This window comes from Macrobrachium nipponense, chromosome 43 (genome assembly GCF_015104395.2).
Source record: "Macrobrachium nipponense isolate FS-2020 chromosome 43, ASM1510439v2, whole genome shotgun sequence".
Classification (NCBI taxonomy): Eukaryota; Metazoa; Arthropoda; class Malacostraca; order Decapoda; family Palaemonidae; genus Macrobrachium; species Macrobrachium nipponense.
The window spans coordinates 44,358,882-44,373,405 of NC_061104.1; the positions used below are offsets into that span (position 1 = coordinate 44,358,882).

Consider the following 14,524-nt stretch of genomic DNA (forward strand, 5'->3'; position numbering starts at 1 on the left):
TTAGGAGTCCGTCACTTTTCTTACTATGGGCGCTGTTTCTAGGAGCACACACTTCTGCATGAGTCCTGGAGCTTTACTTCAGTCTCTAGTGTTTCCAGATTCCTATTCAGGGATCTTGGGATCGTGCCTTCTAGTGTTCCTATGATTATGTGTACAATTTCCACTGGCAGGTCCCATATCCTTCTTATTTCTATTTTCAAGTCTTGATACTTAACCAATTTTTTCCTTTCTTTCTCTTCAATTCTGGTGTCCCATGTTATTGCGACATCATTGAGTGATACTTTCTTCTTGACTTTTTCAATTTACTATTATTATTATTATTATTATTATTATTATTATTATTATTATTATTATTAAAAAATCCTCATAGTAGCACGAGTATTCAAATGGAGAAACAAATCCACAGTTATGTAAATGTACACACTATATTTAAATTTAAAAACAGCAAGGATAGCTTTCGGGAATCTGTTCGGCTCCCCTTATCAATCTGACACGCTGATATAGCACTCCAGCGAAGTAAACATAACAGGGGTAAAACATTCAAGTGACTTGTTTATGAACAATGGAACCGGTCGTCAGGCATAAATCAGGCAATGGCGTCGTTTTCTGAGGAAAGCTCCACCAGTCGTCTGGAACGTCTAATTGGTCCTTGCATGAATCCTGGAGCTTTACTTCAGCCTCTAGTTTTTCCTTATCAGTCAGAAAACGACGGCATTGCCTGATTTATGCTTGACGACCGGTTCCATTGTTCAGAAACAGGTCACTTAATTTTTGACTCCTATTATGTTTACTTCGCTGGAGTGCCATATCAACGTGTCAGATTGATAAGGGGAGCCGAACAGATTCCCGAAAGCTATCATTGCTGTTTTTAAATTTAAATATATATACATTTACATAACTGTGGATTTGTTTCCCCATTATTATTATTATTATTATTATTATTATTATTATTATTATTATTATGCAGACGATGAAGCCTATTCATGTGGAACGGGCCCACCAAAAGGCCCATCGACTCGAAATTCGAGAAGCTACCAAAGATTGTGAGGGTGCTCTTCTTCTACACCAATTTGATCTTCGTCTTAGGGCAAAGCAAAATCTTCAGTCCCTCGAGCCAAATGCATACTCATTTCGGTAAATCTCTCGCTGGTGGTATGCAATAAGTTTTACTTCTCGTAAACAGAATAAGCGCGGAGAGACAAAGCGCATCGCTTTATCACTCGCTAGCAAAGCATTTCATAATTCCTTTCCAATGACTGAGTAACTGAACAGTTATTGTATTTAATGAATGTATCAAAATAAAGATAATTCAATGCACTTCGGTGCTACTGCTTAACCAAGGTATAACTAGGTAGAAGATCATTTTCACTCACTGCACAGCCGTTTCAAATGATATAAACTCTCTCTCTCTCTCTCTCTCTGGGATTGATGACATTAATCCAAAGAATATGCAACCATGCATTTGTTTTTGTTGACTGTTTTCAGGGCTTAGTCCGTCGAATGCATCAAAACCCGACAAGCTGCTACGGACCAGGTAAAATCGCATTTTCTCAACGATGCATTAGCTGCTACAGGACTGCAAGTTATTCCGTGTCTTCAGGAAATCTCAGACAAATAATGCCGCAGCTGTGTGTGTGTGTGCTTGGGCAGAGAGAGACTTTCCTTTATGTAACATAAATACCTATTGTGACTGAGCCAACCATTCACCTCAGAGTTTTTCTTGGCATTCGCACGACTTTTTATTGGTCTGTTATACGGGTCTTTGTGGGCCTCGCTTTTATATCGAGAAGAGAAAGGCATATATTGACCTTTCGGGTCACACGATATTAAACTTTTATTGGTACTACATTTATATGCAAGTTGCAGACAAGGGAGACTTGACTTTCTTCACGAGATAACACCGGAAGTCGCGGTGATGGAATCAACGATGGCAGCTCATTTCTTCACCTACTTAAAATTCCAAAGGACGAAATATTCCTGGTTCATCTTGTGTTCTGTTTGTCTGGTGGGCGTGTTCAAATACTTCCATGTCGAGAACACGTTGATTCCCGGTCCTCTCACTAGATTCACGGAGCAGCCCCTTGGCAGGAATCGGAGGGACGGCGAATGGTACGATTTGCTGTGTCCTCGGTATCGTCTCCAGAAGATGGACACGCCCTCGAAACTCATATGGCGGCCCCCGAAGGAGGACACGATTATCTTCACGCAGACGTCCTGTGGACTGAACTTCGATGGACGCCAGGTGACTATTTTTGTTTTGAAGGACCGTCAGCCAAGACTAGTTCAAGATCAGCATGCAGATAAGTCCTTACCCTTATCGCCCAACTAAGGATCACCGTGAAATTTGATCTGTTATCATCTGACAGTGAGGAAAAATCTTGGATTTTTCTTCATCTGACCGTGAGAAAAAAATCTTGGATTTTTCTTCATCTGATAGTGAAGAAAAATCTTACATTTGTCTTCATCTGACGGTGAGAAAAAATCTTACATTCTTCTTCATCTGACAGTGAGGAAAAACCCTAGATTTGTCTTCATTTGACAGTTAGAACGAATCTTAGGTTTTTCTTCATCTGACAGAGAAAAAATCTGAGATTGTTCTTCATGTTTAATGACAATGCCGTGTTTCACTTTAGGCAAATTTAAAGAGACGCAAGAAACAAATGTCTCTCGACAGTTTTTTGGTACAACACGGGTCCTGCGACTCTCACCTTTCCTAGTGTCGGGAAAAAATTAAGAGAAGTAACAGGCACCCTCTGGGGTTACTTCCCCAGATGGTGCCAGTAAAAAATGAAAAGAAGTAACCCGGGATAGGCCCTTGATACCTAAAGTCCTTTTGAAGGGGAATACCCCTCCTCCCATCCCCCTCCTCTCCATCTTCCTACTCTAACAAGTCTTCCATAAAGGTAAGAGCGATGTTAAATGCTTATTCATCCATTTCATTAGTCATTTATATTTACTCTCATTGTCTTCTGTATGTAAAACTGCGTTTATTCTCTAAAAATGTATTTTTAAAAATATTTTTGAGGTTCTGGAATGCATTAATTGAATTTCAATTATTCCTCATGGGAATTATAGTTTCGGATTTCGTACGTTGTAGAGATGTTTTGGAGTGAATTTGTATAGTGTTCATACACACATTTTTCGGTATATATATATATATATATATATATATATAGATATATATATATATATATATATATAATATTATATATACATATATATATATATATACATATCATATATATATGTATATATATATATATATATATATATATATATATATATATAGTATATATATAGTATATATATATATATATATTATCATTTATTTATTTATTTTATTTATTTATTTATATGAATTTGTTATAGGTCAGGTCGGCAACGTGACCTCTTTATGATTATTGGACCTGGTTCGTTTCCCAGGACCAGACATCACAATTTCTTCTTCAAATTTCTTTGAACTTGGATCTTCAGGCTTTGCAGTGATAAGCGTATCCAAAAAAAGAGCAAAGAATTCAAGAAGCTAAGAGGGCATTGAGGCTATTTCAATTTCTTTTATTTATCTGGTAAAAAGTGATCATTAGATTCTATATACATATATATTTACATAGTAAATTCCCATGTATATGTGTGTATAATATATAAAAACAAAATCCATAAAAGAAAGTGAAACAATGGAGCCCTGCTGTGAGGCCTTTTGACTTCTCGTCCTTTACTAAGGACGAGAAGTTGACAGGCGGGAATACATTGTTTCACTTTTATTCATGGATTTTGTCTGTTAATATATTCATCACGTTCCATATTTTCATGGTTCAGTTATATATATATATATATATATATATATATATATATATATATATATATATATATATATATATATATAGTATATATATATATATATATACACAGTGGACCCCTGTATTTGCGTTCTCCAGATTCGCAAACTCTCGCATCCGCGGATTCCTCTCGGAACTTTCCCCCCATTATTCGCAGAAAATTCGCCTATTCGGAGTATTTTTCTGAGAAATATCCAGAAATTCATGGTTTTTTAAATCAATTTTATCACGAAATGCATTTACAGAAATTTAATGGTGTGTTTTTCTTGGGTTTTAACTAATAAAATAGGCTGTTTCAGCATTTTTATAGGGTTCCAACCATTTGCAGAGTCTAAATTTCTGGGGGTCTTGGGGGCGGTAAACATCCCCCACAAATACAGGGAACCACTGTAAATATATATGTATATATACACTATGAAAATTAAAAAATCACAGTAGATGCACATGACTTCATAAATAAGCGAATACCACCACGGGAAAATGATAGTCAGGAATCCAAGTGCTTTCGTCTTTATTCAGACATCGTCAAGGAGCTCCTTGACGATGTCTGAATAAAGACGAAAGCGCTTGGATTCCTGACTATCATTTTCCCGTGGTATTCGCTTATATATATATATATATATATATATATATATATATATATTGTGATGAAGTGCCAAGTATCTGGTTACTACACTTACCATTCATTAACTGATACCACACAAAAGCCAGACACCTGAACCCTCATCACAGGTATTAAACGACTGAATACTCTAAAGGCAACAGTGATCCCTTAACAACTTTCCAGTATTGAAGAAAATCAGACTAAGTTCATTAAAACAGGTAATCTTGTAAGTAATTAAATTAATAAAAGGGCATCACTCCATCAACAACTTTAAAAGTCTAAGTATTTCCCTGATTTCAGAAGTCTAAGTACTTCCCTAGTTCTAAGTCACTTCAAGTTACTTGAAGGAAAACAGATTAATCACCACTCTATGTTTCTACCTAACATAAATATAATCATAATTAAATGCAAATATACTGGTGTAAGACAAAGAAAACACTTATAAAAATTTTAAATACAAAAATTTATTATTAAACTCAAAATTTATAATTGAAATTCACAATATCAGGGAGAATTACTGTTACTTGAAAACAAAGTAAAGTTTAATTAATTCTCGAATCAAATTAAGTAAAATTAAATCAAAATTACTTTATCACAAAATTCAAGAAAATTAATTCAATCAAAATTCAAAAGTGTTAGGCAATAATTAAAATTTTGAAATTAATTCACAAGTGCTAAACAATAATAAAACTTGAAAAGAATTCTAAGTAAATGCAAATTAATTCACAAGTGTTAAATTTAATTAAATGTGCAATGATCAAGCAATGAAAATAACTAAGTCAATTAAATTGTGAATGCAAATGAAAATACAGAAAAATGTGGGCAATATAAAAAAAAGGCACACTTCAACAAGAAAATGAACAAATGCACAAAAATGAAACAAACACAAGACAAAAATTTACAATATGTAAAAGTGTAAATCTTTTCACTCAAAACATTGTAACCATCAGAGAGAGAGAGAGATAGATGTAAAAATCTCGAGTATCTAAGATCTAATGAAATTCTCTTCCTTACGGAAGCTGGACAGTGGATGACAAAAAACGTTTTTGGCAATAATGCTTCCAGAAGCTTCGAAATCTTACGCAACTTTACATACAAAATGTGTAATCTGCACGTGGCTTTGACAAAGGCATACATGTATGAGACCACTCTGTTAAAAAAAAAAAAAGACACGTACTCGACTCGATCGACCAAAGCAGAAGCCCCTTATCTTACTTGATGACAGAATCTCAAAACACAATGAAGGCTCGAGCTCGCTTATCAAACGTGTTGACAGATTAGGAAAGCAAACTGAGATCTCGGAGTTCCTCTGATCTCACAGTGCTGAAATAATAGGGAAACAATCGTAGTTTCGAATGGACAAAGAAAATCTCTCTCTTTCTATATTTTACGTTATATATATTATTCTTTTACATTATGTTATGCGAAATCTGAACACACATTTAAAAACATCCTATCTCTAAGCTATCCAGGAATCTGAAAAAATGTTACACAAAATCCTATACACAATATTTTATACAATCAAAGAGGGGATATATGCATTTTGAATGTAGCAATATATAGTATATATATATATATATATATATATATATATATATATATAATATATATATATATATATATATATATATATATATATATATATATTGTTACATTTTAACCCTGGCCTTAAGGGGTTCAAATACATAAACGAAAAGAGTTGAGGGAAAAATGCAGAATAAATTACTTGAACTTACATTAAAAGATTTATATTATTAATTTACTCTAAAGGAAAAGGTCGCCAGAAAACTCAGCTAATTACTTTACATATATTTATTTACAAGAGGCCGTTTACTGGCCTGAAGAAAGAGTAAATGCAACTGGTCCACACGGGGACTAATATTATCTCTCACAAGGGGATGATTGTTGGCTTAAAATGAGGTTCCCGTAAAAGCTGGCTTTCAAAATCTTGCGGTAATGCAACACTTACGGAGCGAAGACTTGGACACGTGACTCAAGGAATCTGGAAAAGATCCCAGATTAGACAAGATAAAAAAAAGGACTTCTTGCACAAGTTACGATTATTCAGTTTCTCTAACACTGGGGAACAGGAACTCTAGTGTTTAACTGAGGTATGCACTGAAGACTTAATCTTTAACAAGTCACAAGGGAAGCACATGGCCCGGATGAGGACAAAGGGCTTTTGATGTAAGAGGGATACAAGTGAGAAATTGAAAATGAAATTAGCAAGAGTCGTCTTGGAGAAAAAGGAGCTGGTTTGGAGTTTACACTTTCTAGACGTACCTTAATTACTTGAGGCTTGGACATGTGTCGTGCTCTGAATATAGTCCCACCAGCGTTTGGACACAGGGCTGACGTCCCATCAGAGGAGGAGAGTAGAGGCGCGTCCGCCTTGCCTTAGGAGTCGCTTGTGACTGAGGTAGATGCTGGGTCTCTTTGAATCATGGGGATTCCATACACCGCCTCGGGCACTGCCTGAAAGTGGTAAACAACAGCCAGCAAATTGGGAAGGAAAATAGGTCTTATTGTAGAAGTCCCTAAAAACCCATATCGTGACTTGCCTATCTTACCCTAAGCTTTCGTCAGACCGGAAATTTCTTTCCACCCTTCCTACCACGTGTTCTCTCCCAAAATCAGTTGCTTTAGGAGAAGACATGGCTCCTCATTCATACATACAATTAATTAACCCTCTTACGCCAACTGGACGTATTTTACGTCGATATTTTTTGTCTCCCGTGTGCCGACTGGACGTATTTTACGTCGACTTACAAAAGTTTTTTTTTAAATTCGCGGAAAAATACTTATAGGCCTACCAGCCTAAAACTTTTGAATCACGCGCCTTGGGGGATGCTGGGAGTTCACGGATCAAGGTGTTGTTTTGTTACAATCGTTACGCAGGCGCGCAAGCGCGAATTTCTTTCTTGCCGCACTAAAAAGTATCTGTGACACATCTCGGAAATTATTTCGTCACTTTGACATAATTTTTGTACCATTGTAAATTAGCTGTTACATGAAGTATTATATATGAAAATGTGAGCATTTTTATGTAGAATACAACAATAAAATACTCATGATTGTAGCTTTTATTAGTTTTGAGATATTTTCATATAAATAACGATAATTGCCAAAATTTCAACCTTCGGCCAACTTTGACTCTACCCTACCGAAATGGTCGAAAAACGCAATTGTAAGCTAAAACGCTATTATTCTAGTAATATTCAATCATTTAAATTAATTTTGCAACTAATTGGAAGTCTCTAGCACAATATTTCGATTTATGGTAAATTTATGAAAAAACTTTTTCCTTACGTCCGCGCGGTGACTCTTCCGAAAAAAATCATACATGTGATTGTGGTAATGTTTGCACCATTTTAGAATTAGCCGTTATATAAAGTTTTATATATGGAAATGTGCGCAATTTCATGCCCAATACAACTAAAAACAAACCCATGGTTGTAGCTTTTATCAGTTTTGAGATATTTTGCATATAAATAACGATAATTGCCAAATTTTCACCTTCGGTCAACTTTGACTCGACCGAAATGGTCAAAAAGAAAAAATGCAAATAATAAGCTAAAAAGATTATATTCTAGTAATATTCAAGCACTTAACTTCATTTTGCAACAAATTGGAAGTCTCTAGCACAATATTTCGATTTATGGTGAATTTATGAAAAAAATAACATTTTCTTTACGTCCGCGCGGTAACTCTTCCGAAAAAATCATACGTGCGATTGTGGTAATGTTTGCACCATTTTAAATTAGCCGTTACATAAAGTTTTATATATGAAAATGTGCGCAATTTCATTTAGAATACATCTAAAAATAATTGAAGGTTGTAGCTTTTCACATTTTTGAAATATTTGCATATAAATCACGATAATAGAAAAAAAAACCACGTTCGGTCAACTTTGACTCCTACCGAAAATGGTCGAAAAAACGCAATTGTAAAGCTAATAAAACTCTCTTATCAAGTCTAGTAATAGTCAGTCATTTATCTTCATCTTGAAACAAATTCGAAGTCTCTAGCAAAAATATTTAGATTTATGGTGAATTTAAAAAAAATTCTTTCCTTCCCTCCCCGCGAGGATTCTCCGCCACAAATCTCCGAAATATGTACGTCCCATTCTCGGAATATTTGCTCCGTTTCATATTAGGCATTTCATAGAGTTTTATATATGAAAATGTGTACAATTTCATGTAGAATAAAACGAAAAATATTTGAAGGTTGTAGCTTTTCTTATTTCCGAAATAATTGCATATAAAAAATATATATATAAAAAAATTCGACATTTGGTCAACTTTAACTCGTCAGATATGGTCGAAAACTGCAATTGTAAGCTAATACTCTTACAGTATAGTAATATTCAATCATTTTTATTCATTTTGAAAGAAATTGGAAGTCTCTAGGACAATATTTAGATTTATTGTGAATTTTTGAAAAAACTATTTGTTTACGTCTGCGCGTTACGAATTCATGCATTATTTTGTGATAATATTTTCTCTGTGTTGCTTTTATCGTTTTACAGTGTGTTATATACCAAAATGATTGCAATTTAGTGTACATTTCAATGAAAAAAATGTAACTTGTTACCTTTAACCGTTTTGCGCACAGCGGCAATTTTGGAATACAATTATATATGAAATATCGTTTTTGCGCTATCATATATCGCATTATTTATATATGATAATGATAATTTTTTTCATTTCTGATAGATGCATACTAAACTTCAGGCAATGACAAAAAAGGAGCCAAAAATGAACTCTTAATCTTGAAAACTAAGCGCACTGTGATTTTTTGGAAAATATATTTTTTCCACTTCCTCGCTCACTCTGAAACCCCTCCGGCACACGGGAGACAATTTTTTATTTACCGCTCCGACGTAAGAGGGTTAAATACTGCTGGGAAGACGAGGCGGTCAATAAATGTAACAATATATATATATATAATGTATATATGAATTGAATTTTGTCGATGTACATCAAGAGAAGAACACAACCAACAAATGTCATTTCTCTTCGCAGGCATGCGCCGTTGAGAGTGCAGCTCGTCACCATGGCAACCGGTCAGTTATCGTTTATGTGACAGCTCCTTTTATTGACATGTCACACCCTTTCATAAAGGTAAAGTTTAGTAGACCGGTATATTCTTTGTCATTGTCTTGTATACAAAAGAATACCGGGTTAGAGTGATCATTTCATTATTACCAAACTCCACTTTCGTAAACATTATATAGTTTACTGTGTCAGTATTATTATTATTATTATTATTATTATTATTATTATTATTATTATTATTATTATTATTATTTTTATAAACCACTTTTAATTAAAATTGTCATGAAATGTGCTGTGATGGTACTCAATGGTCTGATGACTCTTTGCCCCCAATGATCATCACCAAATAATCATATAATTCTGGCAGAATATACTTGCAGTCATTTGTAGGAAATCTCAAAATAATTTTGATAAGATTTTTCATTTTTCCTGACTGTAGATCTGCACTGATATTTTATCATCTATAGTATGTCTATATTAATTGAAAAAGCATCACAAATAATCTCTCCACTGCAACAGATCCTCGCCAGTATAGACAACGTCCTTTTCTCCTTTCTTGACCTCGATGAACTGTTTTTGGACTCGCCCCTTCGGCTTTGGTACCAGCAGAGACTCTGGCTCCTCAATGAAGGTGAGGTAAAAAGTTCTGCAGCACCTCAGCTCAGTGGCGTGGTCGCTTTGGTCTTGGCCTGCCACCTCAGTGGCTGCGAGTTCAATTCCCGGGCATACCAATGAGGTGTGAGAGATGTGTATTTCTGGTGATAGAAGTTCACTCTCGACATGGTTCAGAAGTCACATAAAGCCATTGGTCCACTTTACAAGAACCTGCAGTATATACATTACAGTTTACTTTTTCCAGCAGCGGTGAAAATGAATATTAATTTCTAACAGGTTTTTATTCCATACATGTTTTGTATTTTCAAATCATCAAACATGTTTAGGTTAAAAATAAAGTGTCATGATAATTCTTAAAGTATCCCTATTTTTTATCGTGGGTTTTGCTCATTTTGATTTCGATGATGGTTGGCGTTACATGTGAGTAAGATTCTTCTTCGACAGACCACCAGTGCATCTTTATTTCCGACGCCTGCAGAACTGAGATCCTGAGAAAGTATGGTGGCACTTACTTGGATATGGATGCCTTGACGCTTCGACCACTTCCGAACAGGACCAATTATTTGGGGAGAATCGACAACCAAACAATCAACGGTGCCGTCTTGAGTCTTGTTAAAGGGCATCCTCTGAGCCAGGTGAGTGCTCCTTTCAGTGTCACTGTAGTAAAATCCCATCGCCCGTGCATGTGATGTCTAGGCCAGTCCCTTACGATGCTCTTGATTGGATGTTGATAAGCCAGTCACAGAGCTGGAGACTCTCAGTCTCTCTCGAGAGAGAGTTCACATAGGCAGGATGCATGTTCCACATCTCCAGAGGGATATTTTTTAAAGATGTATCCCTCAGGAGAGGTGGAACATACATCCTGCCTATGTGAACTCTCAAGAGAGACAGAGTTTCCTGCCAAGTGACTGGCTTATCAACAGCCAATCAGGAGCGCCACAAGGGACTGGCCTAGACATCAGATGTACGGTTGATGTGAATCTACTATAATAATGATGTGTACTTTCCTTTAGATACACAATGCTGCTGTCCCCGTCATCAGCAAATTCAGTGACAGATTACGAATTCGATGGAGTAGTTGTTCCTGCAGGTGACTTTTACAGCATTTCATTTTTTAGTTCAGGGCAGGACTCATTAATGTCAAAAATCCAAGGACTATAAAGTGGTGTCATTTCTAAATGTTGTAAACAAGCAAGCCAGTAATTTAACCCTGTTGTTCGTTTTGCCAAGAATAAAATCCAGTTGAAATGAATTTATTCTGAAAATTGCGAGATGATCAACGAAGATATACGCGCCTCAGTGGCGTGGTCGGTATGGTGTTGGTGTGCCACCTATGTGGCCGCGAGTTCGATTCTCGGGTATTCCACTGAGATGTGTATTTCTGGTGATAGAAGTTCACTCTCGACGTGGTTCGGAAGTCGCGTAAAGCCGTTGGTCCCATTGCTGAATAACCTCTGGTTCCATATAAAAGAACAATTAACGAAGATACAAACGAAAATAATCCTACCATAGGCACCACAGTCCTTCTGTGGAGCAGCCTTTACTTTGTATCTTCCAAGAAGGCTGTCACGTCCTATTTGAGTCCTGTCTATGTAACAATCATATAAATGACCTAAAGTATACGAGAACAGTTTGAACAGCAGACTGCAATAACCAAGGCCATATTTTTATTCGAATTTTATGTTGTTGAGATTGATAACACTTCATCAGGACCTGCAGTTTACCCTACAGTACATTGTTCCAACAGAGGTCAAAATGGATATTAATTTCAAACAGGTCTTATTCCATATGTGTTTTATATGTTCATATTATCAAATGTGTTTGGGTTAAAAATAAGTGCCACAATCATTTTATGAAAATATCCCTCTTTTTGGAAACAGGGATACAATCACTCTAACATAACTATGACTTGGAAACAATTCGATCAAACTGAAGGATTATTTCCCTTTAATTGTCTCCTTACAGACTTTGGCCAACTCCATTCCAGAAGCATTCGACCCCTTCAATGGCACCAGCATCGGCCCTTCCTTGCTATACCCCGCCCTGAGTGACATGTGCCCAGGAAATCTGACCAACAGCACTCACACGAGAAGCCTGTCAGACGCTTTTAACAAAGACGAGGTCTCCGCCTACTTGGAGGACATTTCGCCCTACCTGCAAACCCCGGAAATATGCTCTGATGTAACCATTTTCCCTCAGAAAATGTTTTATCCTATCGGCCTCGATTACAAGACGGGAGAAAGATTCCTCTTGTTCCTAGGCGGTCATGGTTACGGAGAAAAATTCTTGCGTTTTTCAAAAGCTTACATTTTGCATCTTTATAATTCGCTGACTGAGCAGGATATTGCGCAAACTGGGGGAGACTCGATTCTGGAAGAAGTCATGAGGAGAAACTGTCCGGATGTCCACCATTATGTGAGAACAAATGTTGGCCACCTGAGATAAAAATCGCTTCAGTATAATACTAAACACATTTCTCGCAAACACTGTGGCGGGATCACAAGCTTAAAAACTGCCAGGCAAATCCCCCCCCCACATAATCCTAATCACTCCAGCTGCCAAACTCACACTGAGCCACACTTTCCTCTTTACACTACAGAATTCACGCAGGACAATTGACCTACACCAGCACAAAAAAAAAAAAAAAAAAAAAAAAAAAACATGTAATCACCCACTCCAGATATTCCGGGCTATGCTGTGCTGTCCACCGGTCAAGGTCGCTGAGACACCAACGACAACAACCAGGAACCACAACCCAACAACACAACAACCAAGGACCACAACCCAACAACTCAACAACAACACAACAATCAAGGACCACAACAACACTACAACAACCAAGGAACACAACCACAACTCAACAACATAGCAAACACCCAAGGAACACAACCACAATCTCACATACTCAACAAAAACTCATAGCACAGCAATCTAACAATAGAGGCACAACAACTCTTAAGCAACAATATCAAACTAAACAAAACAAACAACAAATCAATAACACAACTCAACTGACTTCCAATTCCTTCAAGACTGCTGCCGACACTCCTATCACCAGCTCTCACCAAAGACTCAAGACCAACTCAAAACACAGAACTCTATACTCCAACAGCACCAGCAGACAACCCAGAACCCACCAACAGCCAATTCACTCGTTAACTATCCATACAGTAATTACACACACACACTCTCTCTCTCTCTCTCTCTCTCTCTCTCTCTCTCTCACAAAGACGTTGTTAAATGGAACTCCATAACTCCTCCCCTGTTACATTTGACAACGTCTCCTTACACTCACAACACCCACACTAAACAGCCTTCCGCAACACCCACGGATGCTCAGACGCAGGCCCCCTGAATCTTCTTTGAGGGCCCTTATACACACTCGTAGTTACACTGCCATCAACCTTTCCAGGACCACTTCCAGTCAGACTCCCATTACCATCTCCCTCACTACCATCCTCCCAGATCCCATTCACTATCTCATCTATCCCTTCTAACTCTTGTCCGAATATCTCTCATAACTCTGCCACCAAATCACTTACCTCATTTACACTCCTGCCAAACTCCCAAAGAAACTCATTCATACTGCCAACTACATCCTTACCACCTGATTCCCTTCCTGGTGAAACTTCACTAAACCCTGACAATTCAAACCCACACATGCTACATGTATTGTTCCTCCCCTCAAGGTCATCTGCATTACATGCCTTATCCACCATTTTTACCCTAACACTAACCCCTCTGTCATGTAGTTCACATTTCTCCCTTTCATTCCCTTTCCTCACCTTCTTCAGCTTTTTTCCATACTCAACCAACACCAACTGTCAATCTTTCAGACCCATTTGCTCACTGACACTCGGCTCACATTTATTCACCCTCAACCACTCACTCATTACATTCTCCCGAACACACTGTAGCATACTAGAGGACCCACCCAACTGATTCCCCTTAACACCTAGTTTCCTGAATCCCAGTCTGACTCATTTTGCCTACACACACTCGCAACGTGACCTTCCATTCCACATTTAACACACTTCGCATGATGTTCTTTACACATCCTAGCATAGTGCCCGTTCTTCCCGCAGTTGCCGCAAACTATGTTCATACGGGTACCCCGACATCCACTAGCTTTGTGCCCTGCCTGTCCATACCTATAAAATAATATCCCTATCTTTCTTACACTCGCTCACTAAATGCCCCATTTGCCCACACCCGAAGCACGCTCCTAACGCCCACCAACATTCATTCTTCCTGTGTCCTGGCTTACCACATCATAACAACTGCTGCTCTCACTCACAACTAACTGACCCTACTCTTCCAACACTCGCACTCCTATCTCTTTTAGGGCTAACTACACTCACGTTACTTGACCTAACACTCCTATCTACCACTCACTCTGCCATTTGCCTCGG

The 14,524-nt window shown here is 37.3% G+C and overlaps 1 long non-coding RNA gene across 1 annotated transcript; it reads left to right on the plus strand.

Annotated features, from left to right (window-relative positions):
• The first annotated feature begins 9,449 nt into the window (after positions 1-9,449).
• LOC135213960 (uncharacterized) lies at positions 9,450-10,741 on the plus strand. The gene is made up of 3 exons (XR_010314237.1): positions 9,450-9,563; positions 10,017-10,128; positions 10,557-10,741. It is a non-coding gene; the product is annotated as an uncharacterized LOC135213960 (long non-coding RNA).
• The last annotated feature ends 3,783 nt before the right edge of the window (positions 10,742-14,524 follow it).